Source organism: Pleurodeles waltl, chromosome 5 (genome assembly GCF_031143425.1).
Source record: "Pleurodeles waltl isolate 20211129_DDA chromosome 5, aPleWal1.hap1.20221129, whole genome shotgun sequence".
Lineage (NCBI taxonomy): Eukaryota > Metazoa > Chordata > Amphibia > Caudata > Salamandridae > Pleurodeles > Pleurodeles waltl.
In genome coordinates, this window is record NC_090444.1 from 1,396,562,430 (window position 1) to 1,396,582,553 (window position 20,124).

General features: G+C 42.6%; 1 protein-coding gene across 3 annotated transcripts in view; it reads left to right on the forward strand.

Annotated features, from left to right (window-relative positions):
* The window catches only part of IMPG1 (interphotoreceptor matrix proteoglycan 1), a 1,628,305-nt gene that overhangs the window by 949,835 nt on the left and 658,346 nt on the right, over positions 1-20,124 (forward strand). The window lies entirely within an intron of this gene.

The following is a 20,124-nucleotide window of genomic DNA, read 5'->3' on the forward strand; positions in this document are numbered from 1 at the left end:
TCATTTTAATCTATCACTAGCTTTTTCATATAAAAATGCCTTTTCCATTTCCCTTTACTAACTCCCTCTGAACCTAAGTAGTCATAACATTAATATATTCTGTGGTGAATGAAATACAAATAAAGCTCCAGAAGACAATTATGTGGTGTGTAGATTTTTATGAGTAATTTCATGAATACATAGAGCCTGAATCACAGCTTTTAATGCACCTCAGGTCAAATTAAGAAAAATGTAGGTGGCAAACAACTCACATGCATGGGTAAATTGCAATGTATGGTTTATAAAATCAAGAGATGTCGATATACCTGCATATATGGAACTTAACACCACTGAAAATACTCCATCGAGGAGGATTTCAGTAGGGCTCCGTTTATGGTTAGAGATATCTTACTAGCCACAGACGGTAACCCAAGAAAATCCAAGGGGTCTGGGTAGAATTCTTTACAAAACAACAAAGACCCTTTAGGGATCACTTATAATCAAGAATAATTCCAACATTCATATTAACACATGCAACACTTTAGGAGAACATTCTTTATTATTTAGACAAAATATATACTTTCTTCATATATGTACATACTCAATACAATCCCCCATCATGACAATAAAAGGAAAAGGACAGAACAAAGTGTTAATGAAACAAGTGCTCGTGATTCAAGAAAGAAAAAAAGGATAATACATCTCCCATTACACCAATCCAAGAAATACTTAAAAAGAAACTGTATAGGAGCCTGTTGGTTGTTCCTTCTACTATATTGAATCACAATCTTATTTTAAACAGGATTAAATCCACAATTGCGTCCTCCAACAAAATAAACCAAATCCAGGCTAAAGCAACATCGTCGACGTTTTGACCCCCTTTTCCTCTTGGGCCAACTCCCGGCTCCAACACGGGTCTTCATCAGGACTACACAACAGGGGGACATCTGCATTGCTTCATATCACATCAAAAAGGACTGTGTTCTGTCTTTTTCCTTTTTTTGTTATGATGGGCGAAGGTATTCAGTATGTACATATATGAAGAAAGTCTAAATTTTGTCTAAATAATAAAGGATGATCTCCTAAAGTGCTGCATATGTTAATATGAATGTTGGAATTATTCCTGATTATAAGTGATCCCTAAGGGGTCTTTGTTGTTTTGTAAAAATATGGTTAGAGATAGGCACAGTGGTTTGAGCCGATGCAGACAAGGGGCCCTGTCTTGACTTTATGGGCTAGGAGGCTAATTATGGGCGACAAAAGGTGTATTTAACGGGGCAGCGCCTCACAATGGCAAATGAGCATTGCCTCACTGGCTAAGAGCCAGCAGCTGAAAAATAAAACAATATTTTACTACTGTTTCATTTTTCAGCTGCTGGCTCAGCCAGCATATGCAGAGAGGGGCAGGGCTGGGCCATGGGAGGGGGGAGGAGGAGTGGAGTGCACTAAGGCCCATATTTATACTTTTTTAGCACTGCATTTGCGTCATTTTTTGACGCAAAAGCAGTGCAAACTTACAAAACACAATTGTATTTTGTAAGATTGAGTCTCTTTTGGGTCAAAAAGTGATGCAAATGCAATGCAAAAAAAGTATAAATATGGGCCTAAGTGTGCATGACATTTTAGCTGGCTGTCTTAGGCCGGCCAAACTGTTATAAGCACTTAGGTTTCTCCATCCCGGCTGTGTTGCACATTGTGTTAGAGAAATAGCACAGACTCCAATGCACTGTTGAGTGGCAAACCAAGCCGCTCAGACCAATCCTGGTGCTTCTCTCATGCTAGGTATAGCATGAAAGCAGCGCTAGGATTGAGTGTGGGTCCTGTGCTGGTGTCCCAGGGACTGTTGGGACACCATCAGGAGAGACGAGGAGTGAGGTGGCCAGTGATAGCGGCAGCAGCAGCACAGGTCAGGTCTTTTTTTGCAAATTATTATTTTATTCCCCCCATCCTCATCCACCCCCGCTAACCCTACCAATTGAGATTTGCGGCAGCCCCCTCTGGTATCTAATGAAAAACAGATCTGCAGTGTGAATGGCCTTTACTGTGCAAGGGTCTGACCAACTCTTCCAAATACTAAACATTGACGCAAATCCCTGTTAGAAAGAAACAGTGACAGAGATAGCAAAAATGCAGTATGGAGCATCGAATTTCATACCGCTCTAGAAAACGTTTCCTTTTTTCCCCTACGGAGACATCTAGAAAATATCTGAGCTCTGTGTTTTTTCAGGAGCTCATGCATGACATTTCTTTTATCGTGTCTTTGAAGTTATGCAGATGTACAGTTCATAAAATCCATGAATATTACTGAATCTGATTTATAGCAAAGCAGGATTTGAGGTGATATTCATTTGAATCAAATTTATATTAATAAACCTTTACAATTTCTCTAACTATTTTATGTCAATCATGCAGAATTAAGGCCTTTCACAAATGCATTTATCATTACCATTCAAAGTGTTATTCATTATTTCCGACAGGCTTAATTTTTTAGACAGATTACAAATGCAGCTCAGTTACAAAAGGCCTTAATAATCTTAACAAGTAATAATTAATTTCATTCAATTTACGTGAAGCTTAGAATCTATTGTTTTTTTAACTGCAAAACGGTACATTAGGTCTGATCGCAAACTGTCTTCTATTTTTCCTAGAAGAGATTGTGCACACATCTCAACTCCTCATGTGGCTGCAATTCTAAAACTTAAAATGCTTTTCTACTATATTTCTATACTCATACATTTTTTTCGGGGCTTCAGGTATTTTGTGTTTTTTTGTGAATCTCTTTAGGATGAAGTGAAATGAAGCTACAGATTTATGGTGGTTTGGCTCTAAGATACTTAGCGCATTCTGAACATTACTGCTTTGCTGCTTCCAACCTGCACTAATGTCTGGCCAGTCTGAAATAGTGTCTAGGGGCCAGATGTAGCAAAGGTTTTTACCCATTCTGTGTCTATGGGAAAAAGTGTTCATACATATGGCCCTAGGTCACTTGTGTTTGAGTTACATTGGCACGTTTTGTTTTTGCCATTGAAACCATAAACATCTTAAGCTTTGGTCCCCTAATCTGTTCATAACAACTTTGTGGCAATTTAAGTATTATTATTTTTTATTTCTGCCTTGGGTTGGGAATTTGCTTGACTGGCTAACTTTAATTTTCCCAAAACAAGCCTCACCAACAAAAATCTGGCAGCATATTTTAGGGGATATGGGCAGGACAAATTTGATAAATGCAGTAATTGGGGCTGTCAACACCATTTCTGATGTTATTTTCCATTCCTCCTGGAAAACCTGGAACGTGCAGTATTTTCGGCACACAGCATATATCTTGCATATATCTTGCCAAAAGGTAACAGTATTTTTCAGGTGGAGTAAATCCCTCCCACCCCCTTATTTTGCACCATTTATAGTTAGTACATCAATCAGGACATCAAGCTTCAAATGCCTGAGCAGGAGACTGGAGAATATTGAACCTGAATAATATAGCATGCAGTTGAAGATTTGGGGCGTGATTTAGAGTTTGGTGGAGGGAGTTATTCCATTAAAATGTGAGGCATAGCCCATCAGCCATATTACAATCCTATTTTAGCCTTTGGAGATCGTCATATGGATGACGGATATTTGTCACAAACTCTAAATCAGTCCCTTGGTCTGGATCAAGGAGAGCCAGATCCCGGCCATAGTTTCAAGATATACACATAAGACAAATGTACATGCAGTGGTTCTAAATGGACCTAACCTTTGTAATGAGTGGTTATCCTAAAATGTGGCTTTGATCTGGCTTTCGTGAAAAGACATCAGACAAGCCAGGTCTGGCATGTGGAAAAAAGAAGCATGTGTCAGAAAGTGACTCCATAAATTGTGCTGTAGAAGTGGCTTGATTTTGCCCAGTCTGCAAGGAAGTACTGTGCTGATTATCTACCCATAAACTTCATTACCCCAATTACCCTCCTCATTCCAGTACTTACTAATTGAAGTATGTCCATCTACTCCTAGACACCATGCGACCCAGCAAAAAGTTAGAAAACTGGCCTCCTTCCAGCCCTTTTCTGCCCTTCCCCTCAGTCTTCTTCTCTCATGAGATTCATAAAGGATAAGAAGTCCCCCAGATCAGTCTGTAATCCCAAAAGCAGTAGGGAGCAGGGTCATGATCATGAAAAGCAAGGGTGAGCTTCAATATCGGGATGAGAAGGAAGGGTAATTGGAGTAATAAAGCTTTCAACACATTACCTCTTTTACTTTTCCTCATACAAATACTTATTAAATCAGGATATATACCAGAGCAGTGCTCTCATGTCCCAACCTATATCAAGTAACTAACTACTTTTCAGCAACACCTAAGTCCCCTACAAGGAATAAAATATGACTGAAGGTAAAGCAGGAAAATATTTGATATCACCATGTTTGAATAGTATTTAAGCTGCTTCCAACAATTTTCTCAGTGTGTCTCAACAATGCGTTTGGCATCTTCAAGTGTGTTCCTGTGGAGGTTGTTTTAGTCATGGAATAAGATGAATGGTGCAAACCTGAGATGGACATAACATTTCTTAATTTTCTGTGTTGGTTGAATGGGGTTTGAGCCATGGTCAAGGAACTGCCACAATCCCTTGCAGGGTAAAACTACAAAAAGGCTATAACTGAAGCTGTGCTTAACCCTGGGTAGCTTGGCACAAAAAGCAGTCAGGCTTAACTTAGGGTCAATGTGTAAAGTATTTATGCAGCACGCAAAGAGTAATTAACTGAAAACACACCACAAGGAAGCACTATTTAAAAAATCAGATTCAAATTAATAATTTCACACCAAACTGACAAAACTCCAATCACTATAACCAGAGTTATGTTTTTTAAAAGTTTTTAGTAAAAACTAGTGCCTAAAAGATCAAACCGCCAACGTGATGGAGCGAGTTCAGACACAAGAACTAGATTGAGCCTGGTCACTTCTTACCTTCGGACTTAGAAATATTTTTGAAGAAGTTCAGGAGGACAAGGCTACAGGTGGTGTCTGAGGAGGGAGTGTCGTCATTGGATGGCTTTGGGTTGAAGCTGCAGTGAAGATTTTTACATTTGGACTTAGTTGCCAAAATGAAAGATGACAAACTCCAGCGGGACGAAGCAGAGGACCGTAGCTGAAGACAGTTCACAAGGTTAGATACCCCTTTGGTGAAGGACCGCTGAGACTGATTTGCTGCTGTGGAGAATAACCTAGCAGGAGAATTTGCCAAGTCAGTACTACCGGCTATGCACCTCAGGCTGATAGGCGAGCAGGTTGGTCCAGGTCTCCTCCTGGTCCTCAGAGCACTTTTCCCCCAAATTTTGCCTGTCCTCAGTTTTGGAAATTGCCCATCTGGGCACCTTTAGCACCATGACCAATGGTCCAGGACTAGTGGGTTACCTATTGGGGGTTCCGGACTCACTCAACCATGGTCCATGTGTGGGTTCAAGATGGTGGCATCCTTTTATGTCCCTGTAGCTCTGAACAGGAGGGCAGCAAACTAGCCCTTCGAGTCACTCTGGATGTCCAGAAGATACAGGGCTCAACAGCAGGGCTGACCTCTGAGGGTTCAAGGCAGGCTCCAGGTAGCAAAGCAGTCCTTACAGGTACAGCTTCAGCCTGGCAGAGTGCACAGCAGATCACAGCAGCAGGCAGTCCTCTGATAGTCCTTAAACAGGTCCAGGTGTAACCTGAAGAGTGGGTCAGAAGGTCATATTCTTATACCCTGGTGCCCTTCTTATAGGAGGTGGGAGAAGATTCTGGAAAGTTACTTTGAAGTACATGGAATTTACTGACTCCCTTGCCCTGGCTCCAAGCTGGCTGCAGTGTCTATACAGGGTTGTTAGACCCTTTGTATGTAGGCAGAGCACAGGCTATTCAGGTGTAAGTGATGCTGTGCTCTGCTCCGCCCCCCTATTTTACCAGCAGATGGCCCATTGAGGCACACCTAATCCCTCTATTGTGTGACTGGGAAGAATTCACAAAGTCAGTCAGCTACACCCAGTCATGTGAACCATGACAAGTTACAGGAACAAGGAGCAGAGGGCAGCAAAATGCCAACTTTCTAAAAGTGGCATCTTCAAAACTATAATAGAAATTCTGACTTGAAGAGGGTTTATCACTACAATTTCACAGTGTTAGAAATTGGGTCTCTAGTTGGCAGAGGTATACACCCTTGTCCAAGTAGGGACCACAATCCTAGTCAGGGAAAATCACACACAATCCAAATTATCCTGTGCCCACCCTCTGGTAGCTTGGCACTGAGCACTCAGGCTTAATTTAGAAGGCAATATGTAAAGTATTTGTGCAATAAATCATACAGTAAGACAGTGAAAACACCACAAACATACATCACAGAGGTTTAGAAAAATATATGATATTTATCTGATTAGAAGAAGGTCAAAACGAAAAAGATTAAATAAGCACAAGTTGAGCTATCACTTTTGCAAGATTAAAAAGATTCTTAAATCTTAAAAAATCAACAGTTGTTTCTTGTTTGCACAAAGTACCTGGTTTGTGTCAAACATAACACGCAAGGAGACCGCAGAGGAGGTTATGTGTGGAAAAATAGGGTGTGCGTAGGATTTTATAGTGCAGCACAAACAATGTGTCATTTCTTTTCACGCTGCAAGGGGCTTTGCGTTGATTTCAGGCGCGCATTCTTGGTTCCCCACTGTGATGCGGGGATCTTTTTGATGCACAGCGATGTTGCGGGGAAATCCTGGGTGTACAGGAAGAAGTCACAGGCGTTGTGTCGATCCGGTAGGCAATGCGTTTAATTTTCTGTCGCACGGCTGGCACGATGGGTTGGGTCATTCTGGCTCGGCTGTGCGACGATTTCACAGTCGCAAAAAATTGCTGTGCGTCATTTCCAGCAGGCTGTGCATTGATTCTTTGTGCACAAAGAGGTTCCTGAAGAGGAGAAGTCTTTTATGGCCCTGAGACTTCAAAAACCATGAGGCAAGCTCCATCCAAGCCCTTGGAGAGTCGTCCTTCTCAGCAAAGCAGTCCAGATGAGTCTTTTGGGCAGCCAGGCAGTTCCTCTTGACAGGTTGCAAGTCCAAGTCCAGAAGTGTCTGATTTGGTGGGGTTAGTGACCCAATTTATATACCCACAAATGCCTTTGAAGTGGGGGAGACTTCAAATAGTGGGTTTGAAGTGCACAAGTTCCCCTTTCAGTACAGGTCTGTCTGCCAGGGTCCCAGGGGTTTGGCAGTCCATTGTGTGAGGGCAGGCCACTAGCCTTTGAAATGTAAGTGTCAGGCCCTCCACTCTACCAGCCCAGGAAGACCCATTCAGTATTCAGATGAGTGTAGGTGTGACTGTGGATCCGGTGTTTGTGGTTGCCTGGGTGAAATGCACAAGGAAGCTGTCAACCAGCCCAGATGTTGATTAGAGACAGACTGTAAGGCACAGGTGGATTTTAAGTGCAGAGAAATGCTCACTTTCTAAAAGTGGAATTTCTAAAGTAGTTATGTAAAAACCAACCTCACCAATAAGCAGGGTTTTCTATTACCATTCTGGTCATACTAAATATGACCTGGTTACCCATTTCTGGTCAGAATCTACCACTCAAACAGTATATGAGGGTAGCCCTAGTGCTAGCCCATGAAAGGAGCAGGCCTCGTAGTAGTGGAAAGTTAATTTAACAGTTTTCCATCACCAGGACATAAAACACACATTTACAGGTCCTGCCTTTTACCTACCCTGCTCTATGGGTTACCTAAGGCCTAACCTAGGGGTGTCTTACATGTAGAAAAAGGGGAGTTTAAGGCTTGACAAGTGCTTTTAAATGCCAAGGCGAAGTGGCAGTGAAACTGCACAAAAGCCTTGCAATGGCAGGCTTGAGACCTGGTTAAGGGGCTACTTATATGGGTGGCACAGTCAATGCTGCAGGCCCACTGGTAGGATTCAATTTACAGGCCCTGGGCACATGTAGTTTACTTTACTAGGGACTTAAAAGTAAAGCAAATATGCCAATTGGGAATTAATCAATGTTATGTTTAAGGGAGAGATCATATGCACTTTAGCACTGGTTAGCAGTGGTAAAGTGTGCAGAGTCTTAAAACCAGCAAAAAGAGTGTCAGAAAAGTAGAGGGAGGCATGCAAAAAGTTGGGGGATGACCACCCTAAGGCTGTCAGGTCTAACACATAGGTACCAAGCATGGCATATATACCTGCTCACAATTAGGAATTACGTTTATTAAGTGTATTAAGGAATCCCCAATGTTATCCTATGGGAGGGATAGGCCTCAGAGTAGTGAGAAATGGGAGTTTTTCACTACCAGGACATATAAAACTTAAAAGTGCATGCTCAACCTTTTAATTACACAGCACCCTGACCTAAGGGCCCTTTGGGCCACCTAAGGCCCACCTTAGGGTGACTTATTTGTAATGAAATGGAGGTTTCAGGGTTAGCAAGGGGGTTTACATGGCAAGTCGACATGGCCATTTACAACTGCCTTCAGACTGTAATTGCAAGCCTAGGACATATTTTAATATGCTGCTTAAGTGGGTAGTGCAATAGGCACTGCAAATCCACTGGTAGCATGTGATTTACAGGCTCTGGGTATATGATATACCACTCTACACAGGACTTGCCAGTAAATTAAATATGCTAATTAGATAAATTCAAATCAAACCCTGTTCAGAGGAGTGAGCACAAGCACTTTACCACTGGTTAGCAGAGCTACAGTGTGCATAGTCCTAAAGCCAACAAAAACAAATGTCAGCAAAAATTGGAGGTAAGTAGACAAAAAGTATAGGGAAGACCACCCTAAGGCTGACATATCTAACAATCTATTCACAAAATAGATCCAGGATCTTCAAGCAAATTAGTTTTCACTTTACCCTTGGTTTTTGCAGATGTGGCATTTGAGGATCAACAATAGTAACCACTGTTGTAATGGTCATTGTATGAACAAGAGTGTAAAAGGTATTTTGGCAGGCCATTGACATGTTGTTCACCATGTGGTTCACAGACTCCTTATTATAGCTAGCTGGTAATTTAACAAGTTATTTCCTTTTGCTGTACATTCTTGGAGGGTACAGCCAGTTGCTTTGACTGAGGAATTACTTTTGCCTTCCTATCAGTCAACTCCAAACAATGTTTGTTCACCGCGTTTCATGTGAGGAAGAAATGAGCAGTCCTGGTGACTACAAATAATTGTATTGTGATAAATACTAGCATAATTTAAGTAGAGATGACCTCTTGGTTATGAATAAGGATAAAGATAAGAGCTTTTCTAAAGCATACTAATTCTATGGCTGCCTGTAGGTGCTGGTTGTTTCATGAGATACTGTAGTATTAAACAACAAACCTTTTAAATCAGTTTTAAAATTGGTTAGAGTCTCATACCTCCCAAGATGTCAAGAGTGGTGAGAAAAAAGAGCAATGGGCCATGAAAAAACAAATTGTTTAGCAGAAAACTATGATTGTCTCATTGTCGTACTTCAGTACAATTTTCTTAACCCAACTTGTCTCACATACATTTTCTGCTATGAATTTGTGACCCAGGAAGAGGGAGCAAATACCACAGAATGTTTCCTAGGAATGTAGGCAGATCCTAGCTTTAGGACAGACATTCCCAGACCAGTTCCTTATAGCATCTGTGTGATCTTGAGCTTGATGGGTTACTCAACAAAAAGACTTCGACACAGAGTTCCCAGGCAGCCTTTGCAAATTATTCTTTTAGAATTTTTCTATGTGTGTGGTGTTAAAATGATCCATGGAAATGTAGCTTTTGATAGGAAACTTATTTTTTGCTGAGAAATTATTTTGAAAGGTTTTGATATGAAATTATCTAACCCTGGCCAATGTGCACAAACCTGTGAAGTGCTAAAGCTGTTCAGTTTGCTTGACTCGGGATGTGGGTGTAGAATATAGAATATTGTCAAAGGAATATTGAGTGGTCACAATATCATGATCAGAGTATCGAGGACCAAAATAGTGACAGGTAAAAAATACACATCTATCTATACATATATATTTATATGTATATATCTCAAACCATTACGTAGCTCCAAGGAAAACACCTCCAACCTCAGGGAGGTGGAACGGCAACAAAGCTGTAAAATGTACAGTTCCAGAAAAAAGAAGAAAAGTAATTTACACAAGGTGGTGATTCAGTGTCAATAATCCAAGTCTATTAACAGAGACAACCCAGGTTATGTTTTGGCCTGATGGTCTTGATCAGATGACTCGCAGCCTACCAAACCCCGCCTTAGAACCAAGTGCTCAAAATAGTAAACGGACAACCTGTTTATTGATTGTTATGGTTACGTTCTTGAACATCATGGGAGTTGAAGTTTTGAACATTTATTGTTTTATCTTTGACCGTGCTGATATTCATAAATTGAAGAAAGGACTGCATAATCCTCGCCTCCGGTCCTGAAACAGAATTGAGAGCCATGATGAAACATAGGATAGACATAGTGAAAGGACAGAATTCATTTCTGAGGCATGGGAGCCATCTTGGGGCGATGCCACCAGTACAAACTATTCCAAAAGACAAATACGTAATGATATAAATGTTATGACATACCAATTAAATGAACAGAATGAAGGAAATGTGCTAAGGCTGGCAAAAATGCCACACAATCTAAACGTATCAATTCCCACATATATCTAAGCACCCAGTACTGCCAAGCGGGCATCATGTTGTTTGTACCCTTAGTACAGTTCAATTGCATAATGCTCTCATAATATAATCCCCTAGTGGGCTACTGACAGTGAGTAAATGCATAAGAAGGCCAGAAAAGGTCTATACAGAAAATCACCAAATTGGAAACGGAGTCCCACCCTCAGGCCCCGCAGGGGCATGTCCCAAAAACTGGATATAACAAAACAAAAAAATGGGTTGTCCCTTGAAAGCAGTCATCAAATGTCATCAATATCACAAAGTGTCTGTATGACAAAAGTTCCAAACACTCAACAAGTGCAGAAGAAAGGGTAGAGAGGCTGGTTCCCAGGTGGGCACCACCACATATCAAGTAAGATTACCCTCCTTTCCTCCTGTGAACAATAAAAAACAAAGTGAGTTCAAATCTGCAGAAACTTAACAATTGGAAAGCAATAAAAGCACTGGAAGCTAATAGGATATAGAAATGGAAACCAACAGCTGCTACTGTTTATTCACTGTATATATGAACTTTAAGTTCTTTCTTTGTGTTCCAAACATTCTGGAGTTTAGCGTTGAGAACAATTATGTATTTGTATTTACTCTGTTTCAAGTGTAATTCTCTATTACCATCAATTAAATTTCAATGTTCAAATGTTCAATTAAATTTGCTCAATACTAAAATATGCCAAATTGTTTCTATCACTATGATGACACTCTTCGAAGTGTCTGGCTATGGGATACTGTTGGTCACCTTTAACATGTGCTCCACGATTCTTTTTCTTACAAGGTTGAATTTTACTCCCTGCATACCATTTACTGCAAGGGAATTCCAAGATGTAAATAACATAGGAGGAGCTAGCTGTAAGGAGCTGTTTGATCTTTTTCTCACCATCTGATATGGTACCTTATAGAGTTTCACTGTGGTGCTATATTTGAAAGCCCTGCAATTCATATGGGTTGAATCCTTTCTCATCATCATTGGCTGACCTTTAGACAGTAGTATCACTATGTACCAGCAAGTCTCTGAGGATCCTACCTCTCCTGTATGTAAAATGTGTGTTATCTTGAGGGTAGCCCCAGTGGTAGAGGCATTTGATAGAATTACCCAATTCTTTTTTACCATTTGGGCTACTGTGTTTGCATGATTATTGAAGGTGATAATGAGTCTAATCTCTGAAGTATCCATAGTGTGGAAAATGGGAGACTTCTGAAAAAGGGTGGTGTGCCTAGAGATGGTATGCACGCAATTCTTGAGTTTCTAAAGAACCCAATTAGGATAAACAGTGTCTTTGAACATACATTTACCATGTGATCTGTTCTTGCCTCTCCATTGCTGCTATTGTGCTTTGCCCTGAGTAGTTCCCCAAAAGGGATAATTCAGTTGATTATAAGGTGATATTCATCCATTCATTCAATCCCTTACAGCTGGCTCAGAAAATCTTTAGTATCTGGGAGATAGAAAGGGAGAGCAATGACCAAAACTACCTACCTTGATGAATTCTCTAGTTCACTCCCTCTGGATGAAACAATCGGTTTTCCAGGTGGGTTGCTAGGGTTTTTATGTATCTTAGGCAAAAGGCAGAAGAGTGGCAGGCGGGGGTATTCTGTCTCCAGACACAAATATTCTTCTACTTCTAGAATCCCCAAATATCTGTATCCCTCTAACTGTTCCCAAACAAACATGACATTATGTTTATATGTGTCCACCTCAATCATTTCATTACATGTACTGTCACTAAGCTGCCAATGAGTGTCTTTGGTATACATCTCTTGAGTATGATCACCACATTCCCTCCTTTATCTGCTGAGTGAATAATGATGTCTGGATCCCCAGCAAGGTCATAAACAAACTTTCATTTCATCATAGTCAGATTCCAGGGTTCTTTGGTTTTAATGTTCCTGAGTTTCTGGAGACTCTGTATCACACTTGCCTGAACCACATTTTGAGAAAACTGGGCTGATTGCAAAATCCCCCTCAGTTTTTGCCCCCATTTTTTAATTGATACTGGTGTTTTTGGACTTTGTTTGTGCCCTGGGCCCTGCTAACCCAGCCCAGGGCTGTGCTCTGATTAAAATAGTAAATGCAAATTAGGCAGGATTATAATTGGCACTGGCAACCTACCTGTAAGTCCCTAGTATATGGTAGAGCATTGAGGTTTAGGGACCCCATTGTAGTCAGGACATCTATAGAAGCACTGCTATGGTATCTGAGGTCAACGTAAAAGCAGGCCTGTCTTGCTGAAAGCTTTTAAAAGTAACCCCAAAATTTACTTTGGAATTAAAAGTGTTCCCAAGCCCCAAACTATCTTATTTTTACATATAAGTCACCTCTAGGATCTGCCCTAGGTGCCCCAAGGGTTGGGTGCAGTATAAATATAAGCAAGGACTTTAAAAAATATGTTTTATAAGCTCTGGTGAGGGAAAAACAGCCAAATTCATTTTCCAAATATTAGTACATTAGCTCCATAGGCTAACATTGGGAGGAGTTAATTATAAATAATAAAGACTTGTTTCCGCTAGAAAACAGCTAAATATGTCATGTCTGAAATCAAGTAGAAGTTAAAATGAATGTAACAACTTGCAAAGTTTGGACTTATTACAAATAGTACTGAGAAAGAGTTATAAAACTCTTTCTGAAAGTAACCAAAATCAGCCTTGTAGTGCCCTTTCCTGATTGGTCAGCCTCTGACAGCCTGAGCCAAGCTACCGTAATATGGTGTGTAGTGGCCTGGGCTGAAAACAAAGGAAGCATCTGATGGGAGGAGAACTTCTACAGCTGATAGCAGAGCAGGAAGGGGGTAGAGTGGCCAAACTGGGTTTCAAAGGAGGGAAAGCCATCTGGGACAGAAACTAGACCTCCCCATTTCCTGCTCCCCTAGCCAAATGGGAGGCCCAGTAATTAGATTAGGAGAGGGGCTGGAAGGGGTGTGTTAGAATGATGCTATCTGGGATTGATTTTTGCCAAACTGCACAGGAAGTGGTCACCCCAGAGGGTGGCACCCTGCACCCCATTGGTCAGAGGTGCCCCCCTGCTTGCCAACCCAGGCGCAAGGAAATAGTGTAGCTACCCAGCAATTCAGATCCCTGCTGGAAGAAAATACTGGAGAAGAAGGCCTGCCCTTCTGAACCCCTGGTCTGCACCAGAAGGACTGCACCCACAAGAACTGCACCAGCTGCACACTCTGGACTTCACCAAGAAAATTACTTTGCCTTTCTTCTACAGCACCAAGACTGGATTCCCTGTAAGCAATAGGTACAATGGAACTAACCAGAGTCCCCTGTTTCCAGTCCTGCAAGAAGAGCCCAGCTGACCAGCGACCAGTGGCCATTTGAGGATTCTGACCAAGTGTACTCTGGGAACTGTAGTCTCAACTTCCAAGGAGCAACTCAGAGCTTATGGAACCTTGGATCACGTTTGTGGATACTTCAAGGACCCAAAAGGGACTTCTGGAAGAAGATCCAGAAGTTTGGAGAAGCTCCATAAGGTGACCAACCTGTCAAACCAGTGTCATCGAACCACAACCCGGCCTGAATTTAAGGTTTGTTGCGCTGAAGCTATGGAGCTTTTTCCGATTGACAACACTTCCAGGAGTTGACCGGGACCTCGTGCTGAGCCAAGCCGATAATGTTGTATTGCAAGCCAGCAAGGAGCCTCGACCGAGGATGAGAGGAAAAGGATGGACCGGAACATGTTGGCTGTTTTTACTTTTTAAACTGTAGCAAATAAATTAAGTAACTTCTTCAAACCCCCCAGGAGTGTGTTTTATTATTTCCACCATCCGGCGTCAATATTGAGAAAATATTTACTGATGGGTCCCCTTGCCAGTTGGAACGCACCACCAAGAAATTTGAAAGAGCACCCTTACCCGCCTGCATCTTTGGGTCAGAAATGGTACATATATATCCAAATATATATATATATATATATATATATATTTATATATCTATATATATATATATTTATATATATATATACATATTGTATTGTATTGTAACAGTATTTATATAGCGCTTACTACCCCTGACAAGGCGTCAAAGCACTTTTTGTCGAGTAGCACGCTACTCTGAAACCCAAAAGGAATTAATGGTGGATTAGTATAGGGAAATATGAGTACAGTTTTAGTATTATTATGAATTAATTTGAGCCGCTGATATGTGAGTTTGTTAGTTGGATTGACTGGAGTAATGGAGGGGTAGAGGAAGGAAAGAATCCAGAAGTGTTAATTGGGATCTTATAGTAATATAATTTAGGCTTGGGATGAGTAAAGGGGGTTGGAGGAGGGAAGAGTCTGTGGAAAGGGTTGATAGTAGCAGGAGGCGTTTTGGATGAGTTAAAGGTGAGATAAATGAGGGAGAATTTAGTAGGGTTGTTTGGGAGATCATGGTAGTAAACTGAGGTTTTGGTGAGTTAGATGTGGAAGAGGAGGGAAGAGCTTAGGCAAGGTTATTTAGGAGATTAAAGTAGTAGAATGGATTTGGGATGAGTCAGAGTGGGAATGGAGGATAGATTGATAGAGACATGACATATGGTGATGGGTGGACAGAGTAAAAATATAAAAAAAATTATTTATAAATGTCGTACATATATAAACACAAATCAAATCAAATCAATAACATTTATAAAGCGCGGTACTCACCCGTGCGGGTCTCAAGGCGCTAGGGGAAAGGGGGGGTTACTGCTGCTCGAATAGCCAGGTTTTTAGGAGTCTCTGGAAAGCGGAGTGGTCCTGGGTGGTCCTGAGGCTGGTGGGGAGGGAGTTCCAGGTCTTGGCCGCCAGGAGGGAGAAAGATCTCCCACCCGCCGTGGAGCGGCGGATGCGAGGGACGGCAGCGAGTGTGAGAGCAGAGGAACGGAGGAGGCGGGTGGGGACGTAGAAGCTGAGGCGTCGGTTGAGGTATTCCGGTCCCTTGTTGTGGAGGGCTTTGTGTGCGTGGGTGAGAAGTCGAAAGGTGATCCTTTTGCTGACTGGGAGCCAATGCAGGTGTCTCAGGTGTGCGGAGATGTGGCTGTTGCGGGGTACGTCGAGGATGAGGCGTGCTGATGCGTTTTGAATGCGTTGCAGGCGATTTTGGAGTTTGGCTGTGGTCCCGGCATAGAGGGTGTTGCCGTAGTCCAGGTGGCTCGTGACGAGGGCGTCGGTCACGGTTTTTCTAGTCTCGGCGGGGATCCAGCAGAAGATCTTGCGGAGCATGCGGAGGGTGAGGAAGCAGGCGGAGGACACGGCGTTGACTTGCTTGGACATGGTGAGAAGAGGGTCCAAGATGAAGCCGAGGTTGCGGGCGTGGTCTGTGGGGGTCGGTGCGTGCCGAGGGCCGTGGGCCACCAAGAGTCGTCCCAGGCGGACGGGGTGTTGCCAAGAATGAGGACTTCCGTTTTTTCAGAGTTGAGCTTTAGGCGGCTGAGCCTCATCCAATCTGCGACACACACACTATTTGATCATTATTTTTATTTACTTTATTTATTCTTTATTGTTATTACAATATTTTTTTTAGATGTATTCATAAGTTGAATTTTATTTATAGATTTTATTTTATTTGTATTTAATTTTTTCTCTAGTACAGTTGAACTGGAGTAATAAATAAATAGATATGTAAATACATAGTAAGGGAATATATGTCCAAGGAATATAATAATGGGTATAATATGAGAAGAAAAGTAGTATTGTATAAACACAGACTTTCAAGATTTGTAATATTTGAAGTTAATTAATAAGTGTACTTTCCTAACATTCATTTATATTGACTCAATTTTTGAACAGCCAATGATAATAAACATTTGACCAGTGTGATATAAAATGAGAGTAGGGATTCATAAGTATCTAATATAACAACTCATCTAGGAGCTATGCAATGATACATACACACACATATACACAGAGATATAAGGTTACAGGATTGTTATAGTTAGGCCCCCGCCATGCACAGTTATCTGATCAATAATTTTTACTGCATACGTTACAGTGATATTATCAAAGATTTCATCAAAGAGGTGATGAGTGCTGTAATTTGTGCAGTAGCTAGTAGTGCATGGTGAGGGCGAGAGTTATAGTCACCTTCAGGCAAAAGTTATAGTCACTTGAGATAACTCTATAACTGGTGAATTTCTATGGTTTTGTACATTTAAATTGTGAGCATAACTATAATGTCCCTGTAACCTTTGTTTTCTTTCAGTGAATTTCTATGTTTTTTTAATGTAAAGTGATTTTATTTGCTATACGTTAATCCAACCACTGCCACACAGGGCCTTTGGCCTGCACAGTGGCAGTGGGCCACAGGGCCCGGCCTGCAGCCAGACCCTGCGGCCAACCCCCAAAACAACTCAACCCACCATTGTGCATGCCTCTTGTGTCATGTGTGGTAGGAGTTGGTCGCAGCCTGTTTCTCTGGGTGTGGCAATAGGTGTGAGAAGCTGTATCTGGGGGTGGAGTGGCTGTGAGAGTGTCTATCTGGCTGGGAGAGTGGGTGCATCAGTGTCTTAGTGGGTGTGTCAGTGTCTGTGTGGGTCTGTGAGTGGGTGCATGAGGGTTTCCGTGGGTCTGTGAGTAGGTGTGTGAGAGTGTGAGTGTTGTCTGTGAGTAGGTGCATGAATGTCTGTCTGGGTGTAAGAGTGGGTTTCAGTAGGTCTGTGGCTGGGTGTATGAGAGTCTGAGTGGGTCTGTGAGTGGAGGCATGACTGTCTAAGTTGGTCTGTGAGTGAGTGCATGAGGATGTGAGAGGGACTTTGAGTGGGTACATAAGGATCTGAGTGGGTGAGTGAGTGGGAGAAAGATTGAAAAAGAAAAATTGAGAGAGAAAAAAAGACTGAGAGGGATAGAGATAGTGATTTTTTTAGGCTTTGGTGAATGATGTACTTAGAATGAGATTTTTCTGGACAAATTTAAAATAAAAATGTATTTGTCAATTAAAATAGTGAGATCACCTTTTAGTATGAACCTTAAACTTTTAAAATTTTAAATAAATTAAAATGGGGAAATGACCAAAGACACACCTGGACTGGACCCCTCAAATTTTAGTGTGAGGGTCTGTGACCTTAACCATTATGCCACAGGTGACAGCTTACTGTTTTTTAAGTCATTGCATGGAAAGACCATTGCAATGACCATCTCTCTCCCTCTATCTCTCTTCCATCCCATTATGGCATAGAAGGGAGAGAGAAGGACAGGACCGCGGGAGAAGCCTGATGGCCCCTGCGGTCCTAGCCAGCTCCCCACATCCTGTGGGAGCTGGCATTGCACCCCATGCAGAGAACTGCTTTTAATAGCAGCTCCTTGCTTGCAGGAACAATGTTTTCATCTGTCTTCACTGCACACAGATGAAAACTCCACTTTCTGCAAGAGAGAGCTGTTTAACGGCTCCCTCTTGCAGAAAGATGACTTTGTTTGCTTTTGTGTGGTGGGCAGCTCCCATCAAGAAAAAGATAACACCTATGTCGGAGGTTGACACCCCGGGATATATGCATGCCGCCCTTCCTATTTACAATATAGATAGATCCCAGGGCCATAATTGGTCCGGGAGGCTGGGCTGCATTCTCCACTCCTGGGTTGCCTGTATGTGGGGAGTAGGTCACAGGGGCTGGCCACAGGGCAGGCCCTGCTGTCAACCCCCCACCGAGCATGGTCAAAGGCTGTGCACAGCATGGGGTTGGGAGCCTGCGTGGGGTTGGCTGTAAAAAAAAACTTGGAAATTCATTAATAAATCAAAGGTTACAGAGACGTTATTGTTAGGTTCAAATTTTACATGCACAAAACAATAGAAATATAGCAGTTATAGTTACACTTATCTGAAGAAACTATAACTTGGGCATGAGTTATAGGGGGTCATTACGACCCTGGCGGACGGCGGAGAAGCGGCAGTAAGACCGCCAACAGACTGGGGTCTTTTTTTTTTTATTATGACCATGGCGGATACCGCCATGGTCATCCGCCGCTTCTCCATTCCGCCCGCTGGGCTGGAGACCAGGGTCTCCAGCCTGGCGGTCGTCACTATACCGCTGGCAGTATTTGGACCCAGCTTACCGCCGTGGATTTCCTGCGGTTGGAACCGCCATGAAATCCATGGAGGTAAGCACTATCAGTGCCAGGGAACTCTTTCCCTGGCACTGATAGAGGTCTCCCCCACCCCCACCCCCACCCCGACTCCCTCCCCTACACCCCCCGCCACCCCTGCCACCCTCAAAGGTGGCAGGACCCCCCTCCCCACCCGACCCCCAACATCACAGCACTCATACACACACAACACGCACGCAGGCACCACCAACACACATACACGCACACACACCGACATACAAACATCCACACACACAGTCAGACACGCACACCCACATTCAAACATACACACACACAACCATGTACACATATCTACAGACATACACGCACTCATTCCCATACTCACGACACCCACGCAAGCATACAGGCACTCAGACAACCCCACTACATACACACACACCCATGCACGCACACAACACACAACACCCCCCCTCCCCTCACAGACGATCGACTTACCTGGTCCGACGATCCTCCGGGAGGGGACGGGAGCCATGGGGGCTGCTCCGCCGACACCACACCGTCAACAGAACACCGCCACACCGAATCACAGGACATGATTCGCTGGGCTGTGTTCTGTTGGCGTGGCGGTGGAGGAGGAGCAACCTCCACTTCCCCGCCTCCCGCCAGTGTGACTGTTGGCGGCTCTCCGTCCGTAAAAGGACGGAGAGCTGCCAACGGTCATGATAGGCCGAGCGGCAAACCACCACCACTGGCGGTCTTTCGCACGGCGGTCCCTCGGCGGTCTTGGAAAAAGACCGCCGAGGTCAAATTGACCACCATAGTTTCTTAACATACAACAAACAATGTTGTAATACATATTGTTTTTTTTCTGACGCTCATAAGCCCCTCCTTTCCACTTTATTTGCCTGCTGGATTTTGATGTAGGTAGTACTTCTTTTAGCCAATTTAGACTGCCAGAGTCTTTAGGTTTGTACTATGTTATGGCAGGCTAGGTGGCAATAAAGTCTCAGCAAAGCAGCATATCTATATATACTTTTGCAAAGTCCAGCTAGGCCAGAATTAGCTTGTGCTGCTGAAGTATTCAACTGTTCAGGCGAATGTACATCCTTCCACCCTGAATACACTGTCAGGTAGTTGTTGCTGAACAGCATGATAATCCTGCTTCTCTTAACATGGCTCTTCTTTGCTTGTTATGAAAGCAGACAAATATTTCCTCGGAGACAAGTTTCCATTTTCCTTCTAAAAAAGACAAATAACTAAAAAGGTGAAAGTTACATACTACAATAACAATGATACAGCAGTACATTATATAAAACGTTCTACAGTTTTCACCCAGAATCACATATTTACATGTAATGCACCAGTAACTTGTTATTCTGTTTTCCTGAAAATTCCACACTCTCACCCAGTGCACTTCTTTCTATCACAAATAGATTTTAACATACCATCAAAACTCATTTCATAAAAGATTATAAAATGACACATTCTTCTTGAGACACCTTTGCTAGCACTCGTCACAGCTTTTCACTCC